Source organism: Protopterus annectens, chromosome 14.part0 (genome assembly GCF_019279795.1).
Source record: "Protopterus annectens isolate FY-2018-M chromosome 14.part0, PAN1.0, whole genome shotgun sequence".
NCBI lineage: Eukaryota > Metazoa > Chordata > Ceratodontiformes > Protopteridae > Protopterus > Protopterus annectens.
Window position 1 is genome coordinate 1,165,391,022 of NC_056748.1, and position 13,742 is coordinate 1,165,404,763.

At 40.3% G+C, this 13,742-nt stretch overlaps 1 protein-coding gene across 1 annotated transcript in view; it reads right to left on the bottom strand.

Moving 5' to 3' along the window:
* The window catches only part of RTEL1 (regulator of telomere elongation helicase 1), a gene marked incomplete in the record, with an annotated part of 4,697,248 nt that overhangs the window by 4,290,983 nt on the left and 392,523 nt on the right, over positions 1–13,742 (bottom strand).

Sequence of the window (13,742 nt, forward strand, 5' to 3'; positions counted from 1 at the left end):
CATGCAATGTAAAGCAATGTTTCTTTGACTAGTCCAACAAAACAAATATACTAAACATGCATCTAAGTATGAAGCATTTAGATTAGACTTTTCACAAAATGCAATTGCATATAACACCAGATCTTCGCCGAGAGGTCATTTGACAATGTATCATAACGTTCTGGTTTACAATGCATTCTAGATCCCATTCTCTGACAGGATTATGATTAAAAACCCAGAAAAATGTTGCAACTTTAAACAATTCAAAAATATAGTCTAGTATGAATATGTAGCCAAATAAATTAAAAGCAATAAAATGAGAAACATCTACCATATTATAAAAATGTACCACTTTAGAATTAACAGTCAGCACAGGGAAGAGGAGGGGACAGGACCTATACTTATACATGGACTTATCCTTGACGACCTACTGTTATGGTACGTACATATACACTAAAGTTAAGTTTTATATAGGACAGCTCAACACAATGGTAAATCGTAACATTTAAGTAGATTCCTAGACAAAACAAGTCTACTGCTAATTAGAAGATGAGCAGTGATAACAGCTCACATTTTTCTCTCAGACAAACTACTACATCAACGTGTTTAGGAATGGATGTACATATAGCTTCTACTGCAGTAGAATTTATATGATTTATATGATTAAAATGCTTTGCAGTGATATGCTGTTATTCAAATAGTAAGGAAATGCAAAGGGTCAGCCGCATATGTGAAGTGCACTAAGTCACGGACAGGACTTCTTTTCAGTAACTAGATACTTATTAAGCTTGCATGTGATATTGGAGAGGACAGTACTCCTCCATTTATGCTCAAGCCTCCAGGGATATACATAAGCACTAGATTACATTAACCACCAACAGTGTTAAAGATAACTGTTAGAGAACACTGTATGTGATTGATTTAGTTGTATTTCATTATTTAGTACATGCAACATAGATGTTTCAGGTCTGGTTCTTTAAGAAACTGTACTTGGTAGTTGAGGGACTATCTTCTAATTCAAATTTGATTGGATGAATTGCTTGCATTTAAATTTTTTTAATGGCAGACTAACTCTGATGAAGCCTTCATGTTTGTAAGATGAAAGCTCTCAGTCTGTGGTTTTGTTACATTAAAATTTGTTGATGTGCGTTGAACTTCGTTGTGGAGTGTCCCTTCCACTTTTTATTTTTGTCAATTGTTGGTTTACTGAAGTTTTTCAGTTACTGTATAGGGACGGCACAGAAGAGCAGGGAAGTCTCACCACACAGTAAGAGGTTCCCCTCTGTGCAGAGTCTTCATGTCCTGTGTTTGCATGGGTTTTCTCAGAGTGCTCCAGTTTCCTCCCACATTCCAAAGACATGCAGTAGGTGGACTGATCACTCTAAATTGGCCATAGGTGTGTGTGGTGTGGAAGCTACCACAGCAGGGCTAGCCACCCCGATGATGTAAATCTCAGCTCTAGAACATTGTCACTGTTTAAGTAACACCCTGACCCCATGTGCAAACAGTAGGAAAAGGAGTTATGGATGGATGGACAACAGTGTTAGAGATCTGGGGATACTGGTTGACCAAGATTTAAGCTTTAATGCCCATACAAGAGAACTTAGAAAGATTTATGAGCTAATAAATTTAGATTCTCCAATAAATTTTCAAATCTAGGTGCTTAGGATTTCCCTCTCTCTTCCCCCCTTGGCTGACCTGGTGCGACTCAGTTTGAACTCTACATTTACCTACACTAGCATACTGCAGCTTCCTTATAACAGTGTCTAAATGATTGCAATTGGCCACCACAACAAAAACTGTTTCTCCCAGCAATTAGAGTAGGTTACACATATAAAATGCATTAGTTAAGCTTTCTCTTACAGTGCTGTGTAATTAAGCAAGTCACATTTTGGTCAGCCATAGGGCTCTTTTCTGCTTGAGTGGTTGCTTCCTTCCCCTGTAACTAAAGTACACAGACTCTTAAAATTAGGGTCAGAGAGACAAATGTAACAGGTATACCTTGTACATTTCTGGCTTTCTAACGCTCACAGATTCTTGTTGAAAGCTTTACTTACTTGCCTGACATTTGAACAAGTAACCCTTGTAGAAATCCTCAAAATTGTAAACTGTTGGTCTGTCTTTCCTGCTAAACATAAGTAAAATTAAAGTGCTGAGTGCAAAAAACCATTAGTGCTGAGTGCAGATTTTAGGCCCTTACATTCAACTTACATCTGGGTGTGGTGTCTTGAGTCAATCAAGGTATACCTCTAACCACTCCTACTGCCTTCTCTTTTCCCCCACCTCCCTCTTTCCTCAAACAGGTTAAACTGCTACAACTTAGTACAGGCATTGGTTCATCCCTGCTCCGCTTGCCCTAGCTTCGCTCGGGCTCATTTCACACCCCACCCTGCCCCCAAATACCTCATCCTGCTGCTACATTTATTGGTACTAGACACCATACCCCACTATTTTAAACCAATCGGTAACAACATGTCACTCAACAGCACCACCCTCAAATTGATACCACCAGTCCTCTAACTCTACTATTCCTTTTGCTTAAGTTTCACGTCTCATTCAGTAGGTATGCTATCACCCAAAATAGTCTTATTAACTCGACTTCTAACCCTTTTACTCATCCCATATCTCCTAACCGCCTATGAATGTCAGGGTCACCCAGGTTTCCACTACCCTAAATTCCAAACATCCATCCCATCTACAACAGATAATAATGCACCCTTACTCACTTCCCTCATGCTTATCTCCTTAACCCCCAAATACTACCATCTTACTAGACCTAGTTACATTAGTCTTAAAACTAGACACTATTAAAAAACTTTATTCAAAATCTTAAAACTCATATTAAGGATACACTACAACCTCACAAAGGACAGCAACATCCAACCAAACCCTGGTCCATCCCCACCTGTTGACCCTAATCCCCCTATATCCCATACCACCATAGGTCCAACAAACAAACCTAACTCGCTGCTGGCCTACCATCTAAACAGAAGCATAAATAACAAAACTCAGCACTTGCATGCCCTCTTAGCTGTTCATTCCCCAGATATATTATGCCTAACAAACATGGCTAAACCCTGCCACTAAGGATCATGAGATTCTGCCACCAGGGACAATATATTTTGACTAGACTGTACCACCAGAAAGGGTGGTGGGGTAGCCATACTTTACAAGTCGACCCAGTCAGCATAGATACCCCAACAACCACCCCAGCTCAATAATGCTGAAATTCTTTCCTCAAAACTACAAATTAATAAAAACAAAAATGTAAACATCGTCTGTGTCTACATTCCCCCAGGGAGGAACAGAGAAACTTTAGAAAACATCTTATATTGGTTATCCAATAACCACCCCAAGAAACAATTGTTCTTGGGGATTTCAACATTGACTGGAACACTTGCTCTTGTCAGACCCTGACAACCCACATAAACATCTAAGGATTTACTGAAATCATAATCTCCCCCACCAGGACAGGAAAACCCAATGACAAGGACAGTACCCTAGACTGGATACTAGTCAATACCCATCTTCAATCCTATAAATCAGGCACTTTGCCTGATGACCTAAGTGACGACCGTCTCACCTATGTAATCAAGCTCAAAGTAGACTGCTCCTACCAACCCACCTATAGAACATTAACAAAAATTTTATTCTCACCAAGTTTCAAAATGAACTTATGGCATGCAACTGGTCAGTACTAAAAAGTCTCCCCCCTAGATGAAGCAGTAGCATACTTTAACACCAAATTCCTCGCTATTCTTAACTCTCATGTTCCCAGACGCTCTATTAGAACCAAAGTTAATATTGCACCATGGCCTTTCCAAAGATACCAAAACCAAAATTTCACTCAGAAACAAGGCATGGGCCACTTATTTTATTTTATTTTACATTTAACCGGGAGAGTCCGACTGGACATAAGTCCATTTTCAGCGGAGGCCCAGGGAGAAAAGCTCCAAGTTAGTTAATTTACAAGATGTTTAAATCATTTGGTACAGATGTAATAAGCATCAATAGAGGTTAATGTCAAAGTTACAAGTTGTCAGTGTGATTCAATGCGGCAAATAGTCATACACAGTTAAATATCACATGATACATAGGTTACATAAAAATGATTGCTAGATTCTTAGTCTACACAATAGGTCATATGAAAAGTAAATTTTTTTTTTTTTTTTTTTTTACCTAGTAGGGAGAGCATCAAAAGAGCAGGTGCTTGCTAGGAAAACGTTATAGAGTTGGTTGTTTAAATCGTTAAGATACAATTTGAAAGATAGATAGTCTTAGATTAGGAGGTTGCTGTTTATTAGGATTCAGTTTTGTAATGAAGAATTTTTCATTGATATGGCTAGTAAAGGTTAATTCTACAATGAACTCTACAGTGCTTTGTAGGATTAAATATATATTGGTGGGGATCTTAATGATTAGCTATGGTCTGGATTAAGCTGGGGAGTAGCATGAGCATAGCCAATTATTAGAGTAGTGTTTTTTTAGAAGAGGCTTAAATTGTTTTGGAGAGGTTGTGGCGGTTATGTGGTTTGGAAGTGTATTCCAGGCCTTGGCTATTGTGCAGGCAAATAGGGATTTACTTGCTTTGTTTTTGTGTCTGATTACTTTTATTACATTTTGGTTGCTAGATCTTAGTTCTCTAGTGGTTCTGTAAGGCTCAATAATGCTCTGAAGTGCTGGAATTTTATCTGATATGTGGTAGAGCTTTTGTGCTGTTGAGATTTGATTTAGTAGCAATACATTGGGTAGCTCTAGCCAAATGAGCTGTTTTAGGGATATACAATGATGGGACCTATGTGAGGTTTCAGTGGCAAATTTAGCAATCTTGTTGTAACAAGATTCCATTTTGTTTAGGTCTTTTTGACCCAGATTAGTTAATATAGGGGAGGGATATAGTAGGATGGATAGCAGGTGGGTACTAGCAGTAGTTTTAGTATGTGTTCATGAATTGTTTGTTCCTATAGAGTAGGCCTAATTTCTTCACTTTTTTGATGGTTTGTGCTATATAGGTATCAAATTTTAGTTGGTGATAGATTTCAACAACTAGCAGTTTTGCGTGAGGAGTTGGTGTGATTTGAATATTACTTTTAGAGTTTATAATTAATGTTTCTTTTGAGGGATGGGATCTTCTGGGATTGAACAGAATCAGTTTAGTTTTGTTGGGACTGAGAATAAGTTTGATATTGGCAAACCATGTTTCAGCTAGAGTGAAGTTTGATTGGGTAAGGGTTTGTAGTTCTTTCATGTTTGGGGCGGCACATGTAATGGTGGTATCGCCTGCGTATTGCACTACTGAAGCAGTGGGTAGGGCTGAAGAGATCTCATTAGTGAAAAGAGAGAATAGCAGAGGACCTAGGATAGATCCTTGAGGACTCCTATGGAAACTGGCAGTAGGGTGGACAATCTGTCTTGCCATAGTACTGCTTGATGTTGGTCTGATAAGTAACTGTGAAACCAACTTACTGTGGTGGAGCTAATGTTAGACAAGGTTTGGAGAAGCATATTATGGTTCACCATGTCAAAGGCCTTTCATAGGTCTAAGAAGATGGAAGATACAAATAAGCCTTTGTTCCTATGCTGGTTAACTGTGTTGGTATAGGAGAGGAGAGCAGTAGTTGTGCTGTGGAAGGGTCTAAAGCCATGTTGGGTTTTGGATAGTAGATTGTTTTTTTGGAGGTAATATAATAGTTGGGAATGTACAACTCTTTCCAGTGTTTTGGATAGAGGGGATAGGATAGCAATTGGGCGGTAATTGGTCAGTTCTAGGGAAGAACCACCTTTATGAAGTGGAATGATACGTGAGGTTTTCCATAAGGTGGGTACTTTATGTTCAGATAGAGATCTGTTTGAGGATAGATACAGGATAGGATATGGCCTCTGCAGATACCTGAAGGAAATCTGCAGGTAATTTGCCAGCAGCCAGGGTAGTTGGTTTAAGTTGCTGAAGGAGTTTTGAGATTGTCTTGGTTGGGAGTGGTTGTAGGGAGAAGGTAGTAGTGGTCTGTGTTTCCTTATTGTGGAGTGGGGTGAGTAGTTGTGTTGGAGTGTTTGTGTTTGGTTGGGCATTTGCTAGTTTTAGTATGGTTTCTGTGAAGTTGTTGAATTTTGTGGGGATATTGCTATCATCATTTTGGAGCACAGGGGTAGGGGGTGGAGGCTTTTCCTGGGTATAGTATTTTATTTATGCTGGACCAGAATTTTTGTGGATTATGTGCATATTTGTTCTGAGTGTTTATATATTAGTTAGTTTTGTCAGCTTTAATCTGCCTTTTAGCTTTATTACTAAGTCCTAGGTAATTTTGCCTTAATTTAGGGGATTTATCTTTTTGAAACGGTATCCAGCTTTTATCCCTTTCTTTCATTGTGTTTTTAGTTTCCTTTGTGAGCCATGGGGCATGTTTTTTTATCCTTACTGTTCTAGAGGGTGCATGGTAGTTTAAGATATCTAGAAAGATATTATTAAAATATTGGACAGCATCGTCAAGGAGTAGTTGTTTAAGGGGGGTCCAGTTGCAGCATTGTGATCTACTAAAGTCAGTGGCCTTGAAGTTCTTTTTGTTGCATATCATTCTAAGGATGGGCTGATATATGTGTTGGTTAGATCTATTCCTAATTAGATAGGTTGGCTGGTGATCACTTAGACTGTCTGGGAGACACCCTGACTGTTGTACAAGGGAGGGATGGGATAACAGAATCCAGTCTAAGGTGGATTGATGTTTTGTTGCTTTGTCAATTCTGGTGGGGTTGGATATTATTTGGGTGAATCTGTGGAGGTTGATGTGGGTAGTGGGGTTGTGGTTAGAGCATTTAAGCCAGTTTATGTTTAAGTCCCCTAGTGCTATTGTTTCATGGGGAAGGGAGTCTGAGGTCCAATTAAGTAGGTTTTATGTTGTATTGATGTTATTGCCTGGAGGGGAGGTAGGCTCCTGCAATTACTATTTGTTTGCGAGAGTTTGGTTTGAGTTTTGCTAGGATCAGTTCTATATCCTTAACTTCCTGGGTATAGCAGTCAAACACTACCCCTCCACCTTTCTTTTCTACCCTATCCTTTATTATATTATAGCCTGGGGCTATGATTTCATTATTGCTATGTTCAGGTTTAAGCCAGGTTTCTGTTAATATGACTATGTCTGGTTTATACAAGGCTATTAGGGCATGAAGGTCCTGGATTTTGTTTAGTATACTTCTTATGTTTATGTTTAGGAAAAGGAGGGATGAGGCAGCGGGTCTGTTGTAGATAGGGTTAACTGAGTTTGGGTTAGTGGTAATAGTATGAGTGGGTCCGGGGTTGGGGTGTATGTCACCACAGCAGGTGAGTGTAAGTAGGAGGTGTAAATAGAGTTTAGTCAATTTGTGCAGTATTTTGTTTTGTTTGTGGAGGGGTGAGTGGGTTAGTTTTTGGTACTAGTTTGTTATGACTGTATGTGAGTGTCTTACAGATATTAATATCAGTTGGTGTGATTGTAAAACATTTTAGGTGATTGTGGTAAGGTATGGTTGTAGTCTGCCATGGTAATGGATTGTTGACTTGTAGTTGGCAGTGGTAGGAAGAGAGGATGGAGAGGAGTAGTAGGGTGAGAATAACGGTTGGATAGAGTAGTAGTGTTACTAGTAGGTTCTTCTGTGATTTGGGCATCTTTATTTTATGCAGAGAGAGAGTTGTTGAGATATAGCTAATACGTGGGTATTGGGAGGGTGGTGGAGTGAGTATGTAAGGGTGTGGTGTAAGTGGATATGTAATAGTTGATTGATTTGGGAGTGTATAGTTTGTTAGTGGGTGTGGTGTTTTCAGTTTCAATTAGGTTGTTAGGTTAAGTGGGTGGTGAGGTAATTACTGGTGGGTGTGGTGCTTAGGTATAAGTTAGTGACCTAGGGGTGGGTGGGAAAGGGGGTAGGGTTGGGGAGCAGAGTGAGCCCAAGCGTTAGCGAGGGCGAATGGAGCGGGGCTGTACTGGGTTGGAAGAGGCCCAATATTCACCGAAACAATCAGTGTAAGTTGTTGAAGATGGAGGAGACATAGCTTCACTGAATTCTTTTATGCACAAATCTCTGAAAGGGAATTAGCCCTAGGGCTGAGAGCCAACAGGCACAGGTCTGTGAAGAGGGTTAGTGCTAGGTATATTTGCACTTCTGTTTAGGTGGATGTAGAGTCTTAGAGCTGGTAACAGGACACACGAGGGAAAGTGTACCTACTGGGCTGGGAGTAGGGCTAGAGAGGTGAGTGGAGGGTGTAGTATTGGGAGAGTGATGGTGGGCTAGGGTTATGGGAGAAATGGTGCTGTTAAGAGAAGAGACCAGTGTGAGGATGGGGTAAAACGGGGACTGAGAGGGGGGTTAGTCTAGCAGCGATTGCTAAGTGGACTTTGGGTGATAGAGCTACTTTTAAGTGGAGGTAGGTAAAGTGAGGGACATAGAGAGTGAGTGTGATTTAGCTAGTGAGATGGGGTTGGTGGGACACTGGAAGGTTGTAGTGGTTAAGATGGTTGGGGCTCCCAGGGCTGTGACTAAGCTGACCGAGTACCCTCAGAGTATTACAAAGTAGGCCAAGTAAGACTAGGTAGATGATATATATAACACATACGTTCTTTAGTTAAACTGGGACTGTTGTTGGCGAGGTTTCCACTGAAGATGCAACACGGAAGGGAGTTGTGGTCTTTCTAAGTGGGTTAGGATTTGAAGAAAACCTTAAAGTTTTGGTGCCAGGGACCTGTAGGATTACTATGGAGAAAATAGAACAATTGTGAGCTACATTTATAGTAGTTGAAGTAGCAAGAAACCGGTATTATGAAGGAGGAGGACAGATAACCTGTAACAGGGAGGTGGCAGATATAGTGGGGAAAAAAGGAGTAGGGGTATATTTGAAGTGAATTTAGGAAGAGTAGTGAAGAGACGATAATATGAGGGATTACAGAATAATATAGGAGAGAAAATAAGCAGCTAGCAAATGATTCAATACAGTTCTTACACAGAAGTATGCACAGTAATTGATGGTTGTAAGCTCTAAGATAGTTAATAGCCATAAATCAACTATATATATCCAATGCAAACAAATTTCATATAAATCACAAATATGCACTGGTATAGCTCTGTATGAAACAGGAGCACACAGTCACAGCACAGGAAGGCAAACACCTTTCAACTGATAATAGCTTATGCTTAATGTATTACTACACAAAGATAGAGGATACAGATTAACCATGGTACTATCAAGTCAACTAATCGCTACTAAGATCTACTAATCTGGTCATGCTGTTTAGGTACAAACTGAGTTTGTAAAAGACCTAAAAAGTGTTACATCAGGTTGCATTTGAGAGAACATAAATCTAATATAGTAACACAGCAATATTCATTTGAGTACAATTAATATCTTTAAATGTGAGTTGAATCACCTTGACCAATGGTACAGAGAGCTGTGTCTATTTTGCATTTGGTACTATAGGTTAGTACAGGAGCGTCCACCTGAGCAAAACGCCAGCCATAAAGCATGAGTATAAAGCACGTGGTCAAGAACTACCCGAAAGCACTCAGTGGGATATACTACTCAGTTTAGCACAGGTAGTAATAGGTGCAGCCAGTAAGGTGGATAGTAAGATAAAAACAGTAGGATAGCAGGTTTATAACACACAGGCCAAACTGCCACTCCACCCCCACTCAGCTTCCCAACAAAAATCCTCAGTAGACATTGCTAATAATTTCAACAGCTTCTTCATTCACCTACCGAAAAACAAATACCCCACTTGATCAAGTAAGTTTCAGACAGCTAAGGAAGGACACCAAAAAATCCATAACCTTAGACAAAAAGAACCACTACCATCTACTGCAAAAACACCAAAACAAACTTCAAAAGTTCTGGTCAGGAATAAAACTACTCCACCCAAGCCAAACTGCCACTCCACCCCCCTCCCTCAGCTTCCCAACAAAAATCCTCAGTAGACATTGCTAATAACTTCAACAGCTTCTTCATAGAGACTATCCATTCTCTAGCAAGCCAACTCTCTCCCAATGGCTCTAATTCTAATGCAGCCACTCACAGTACCCAGACATGCTTTACCTTTCAATCTGTTCCTACTCAACTTATTCATACCCTACTTAAGAAACCAAGACCCACCACCCTGGCTGCCAACCTCCTCCCAACAGACTATCTGCAAAAGGCTACTGACACCATAGCATACCCCATCTCAATCTTGATCAACAGAGCTATAGCTGAAGCTACTGTACCCATTATATGGAAAATCTCCCATGTCATACCTCTCTATAAAGGAGGCAGTTCCACTGAACTGTCAAACTTTAGACCCAAAGATATTCCATCACCTCTAGCTGAAATTATGGAGAAGTGTGTACACGTGCAGCTCATGCACTACCTCATACAAAACAAGCTGTTGTCCAACTTTCAGCATGGCTTTAAGCCACACCACAGTACTTCTGCCCTCCTCTCTTTCTCGAACGTCATTAACCACAACCGCAATAATAAACTATCCTCAGCACTCTTTCTAGATCTATCCAAGGCTTTTGACATGGTTGACTACAAAATGCTTATAAATACCTTGAAGGCATTCTCCTTAAACAACCATGCACTCCAATGGTTTCAATCCTACCTGCAGGGCAGGCAACAGGCAGTCCTATTGCAGGACAAGCTATCATCTCTTCTACCCATCACATTAGGAGTCCCCCAGGGCTCAATACTAGGACCCCTTCTTTTCTCCATCTTTAACAACCTTCATTCAGTCATCCTAGATGCTACCTGCATTCAATATGTGGATGACTCTACCTTGATTTGTTCTGGCACCTCACCAGCTACTTTATTCACATTAAGCCAAAATACCTTACAATCAACATCTAATCCTAACCCCCAACAAAACTTACCTGCTCCTCTTCTCCTTCACATGCAGGACCCCCCTGTCATCCTTCAACATAACTGCTAACAATGGCACTAATCTCCCCAGAAGCCCAAACTGAACTATTGGGTGTCATAGTTGATAACCTGAAGTTTGATGTGCATATCAAACTATCAAAGCCATTAATAATAAACTTGGCTCTCTTTACAGAATCAAACCTTTCCTTATCCCACTTGCTAGACCTGCAATTACCTGTTCCCATCTACTATCAACTCTTCTCTACGCCTCACATCTATTCTCCAACTTAACAAAACAGATCTTAACTATCATCCTGCTATAACCACATTGCCAGATTTGCTACTGGCACAGGCTACCGGACACACCACTATCACAACCAAAATCACCTAGGATGGCTTGAACTGACTAGCCTACTGCAGTTCAACCAGCTAATAGTGGCACAAAGTCCTTTACCAATCAGAAAATACACCTGCACTAAAAAATACTATCAGCCCTTACACCAGCACCCGGCCACTGCGATCACCCACTAGACTCCTAATTCAAAAATACAAATCCAACTACTCAGCTGGGGACTCTGTTTGCCAACTCTGTTGGAAAAACATGGAACAGACTCCCAGCTGACTTGACCCTAGAACCCTAACTCAATTCAAAAATAAACTCAAGAAATACTTCAAAACTCATTGGTTATCTCCTTGCACTAACCCCGACTAGTGATCTCGCTATTACTTCTGTGCCTTACCTTCAACTACTTCTAACTTTTTTTCTACCACACCATTTCAGGAAGGGTCAATTGTGTAACAGTTGCTCAATGCGTCTTAAACCTGAATGTAATGTTATGCATATATAACTTTGAAAATAATGTTATGTTTTGTAAAGTGTTTTATAATAAGTTAGTACTACATGTGCTAAATGCTGGTATTGCTTAGGATTGTAATCTGCTTGAAACTAGCACTTAATAAATGTTCAATGTGTATTATCTTGGAGCTTTTCTCCCCGGGCCTCCGATTGAAAATGGACATATATCCAGTCGGACTTTCCCGGTCAACAAATGTAAAACAAATAAAAAAATAAAACACATTAAGATGCAACACAAAGTAGGGATGTAACTGTCTTGGTTCCATTACAAAAGTCCACATTTATACCACTTGTAGAATACAGTGCTTTCTTTTCTTGTCAGTAACAATTAAAGAAACTTAAATAAGAGGTTAATCAGAAGGCTGACATCTAGAATGAACCTTATGTTGTAATGAAAGACAATGTTTACCCTTCTCTTCAATGGGATACAGGATTTTAAGTGATTTATGATCTTTACAAAATGAGATATTGGCAGCAATACTGGAGTTTGAATTTATCTGTCATTCACAGAACACAAATAATTCTTATATCATTAACTTACAGTAAATGTAGGAATAAGGGACAATCTATTTACATTCAAAATATTAATTGGTGGATGGTTTACAGAAAAGTGTACAACACAAAGACATGGGTGGGGGTGGCTAGACCAGGGGCGAATTTGTGATTTCCCATCAAAGATCAAGCCTTCTTTTGAACAGGGTCATGGATGAATTATGCTTCACGTAAATGGGGAGCTTATTCCATACCGTGGGGATCCTTTTGAGATAGTCTCTCTAACATGTTCTGCTTATGATGACCCCAAGTTTAGGTCCTTGGATCTAGTGTTTCTGGTACTGTTTGTTTAGTGGTATGCAAGAGATCCATCAGAGCATAGATTATCTCTCAGTAATTCATAGAAGACTGAGTGCACAGATAAGGCCTTAAGCAAACCTGTGTAAGACAAAGTATTCAAACCTTGGATTCTCCAGATGAGGAAAATTTACAGCATTCCAACTGTTGCAAGTGCCTGGTTAGGTACATGCCAAAGGGGGCACTGTACTCGATGGGTCTGATAAGGATAGAGTAGAGTGGTACTATAGCCTCCTTGGTCCTGGATGGCATACCCTTGCTTATGAGTTGGTAACATAGAATCATTTTCTTACTAATGGGTTGAAAACCATATTACCATCTACATATGTTCCCAGATCCCTAACTATTGGATCACCTCTTAGGGGTGTTTTATCAATGGAGTTACTTATCTTAGTGGATAATTTTACAAAGGGCACTCTAATGCATTTCTTCCCAACGAGTTTTAATCTGTGACTTCAGTACAAGTCATTTGTGTGAGACCCTCTTGCAGGATGTTGGTGCTCTGGGAGGAAACTTCAGTAGCTCCCACTTTACAGTCATCTACAAACTTGGTAAGTCAGACGCCTTTGACATGAGGGTTGACTTCTGAGAAGCTGATGACAAACAGGAGCTGGGCGAATATGGAGCCCTGGGGTACTCCACTTGTGAACAGTCTCCGGACAGTGATGGTTTCACCAATCCTACCTTCTTGGGTCTTGTAAGTCAGCCGACAATCCAGTGATGGCTTACCCCTTATGAAGGATGACTGTTGTGGCCATCCATTCACCAGGCAGGTTACCTGTTTTAAGGCTGTATTTGAAGGATGCCAAGGGGTTCGGTCAGGTCATGGTTTATACTATTTAGGAAGCAACCAGAGTATAATGTCGGACTACTGAAGCAGCACTTTTGGCCATAGCGAGTGCTGCAAGGGTCCCCGGTTGCTAATGGGAGGGAAGAATATGTTAGAAGAAACGGTCACTCATGTTAGTGAGTACTGGGTCCAGTATGATTGATATTCTGGTTGGAGTGCACACTATTTGGTCCAGATTGTGATGATAAAGCCCATGTTGTGCCTGTGAGTTAAAGGCACTGTACATTTCCCAGTCTACAGATGGGTAGTTAAAGTCAGCCATGAATGGGGTATTTAGCTGGATGGTGAGCAACTCTAGTAGTACTAGTTAAGAGCTGTGAGCTTAGTGGGTGACAGTTGGTAAGGAACCTTGA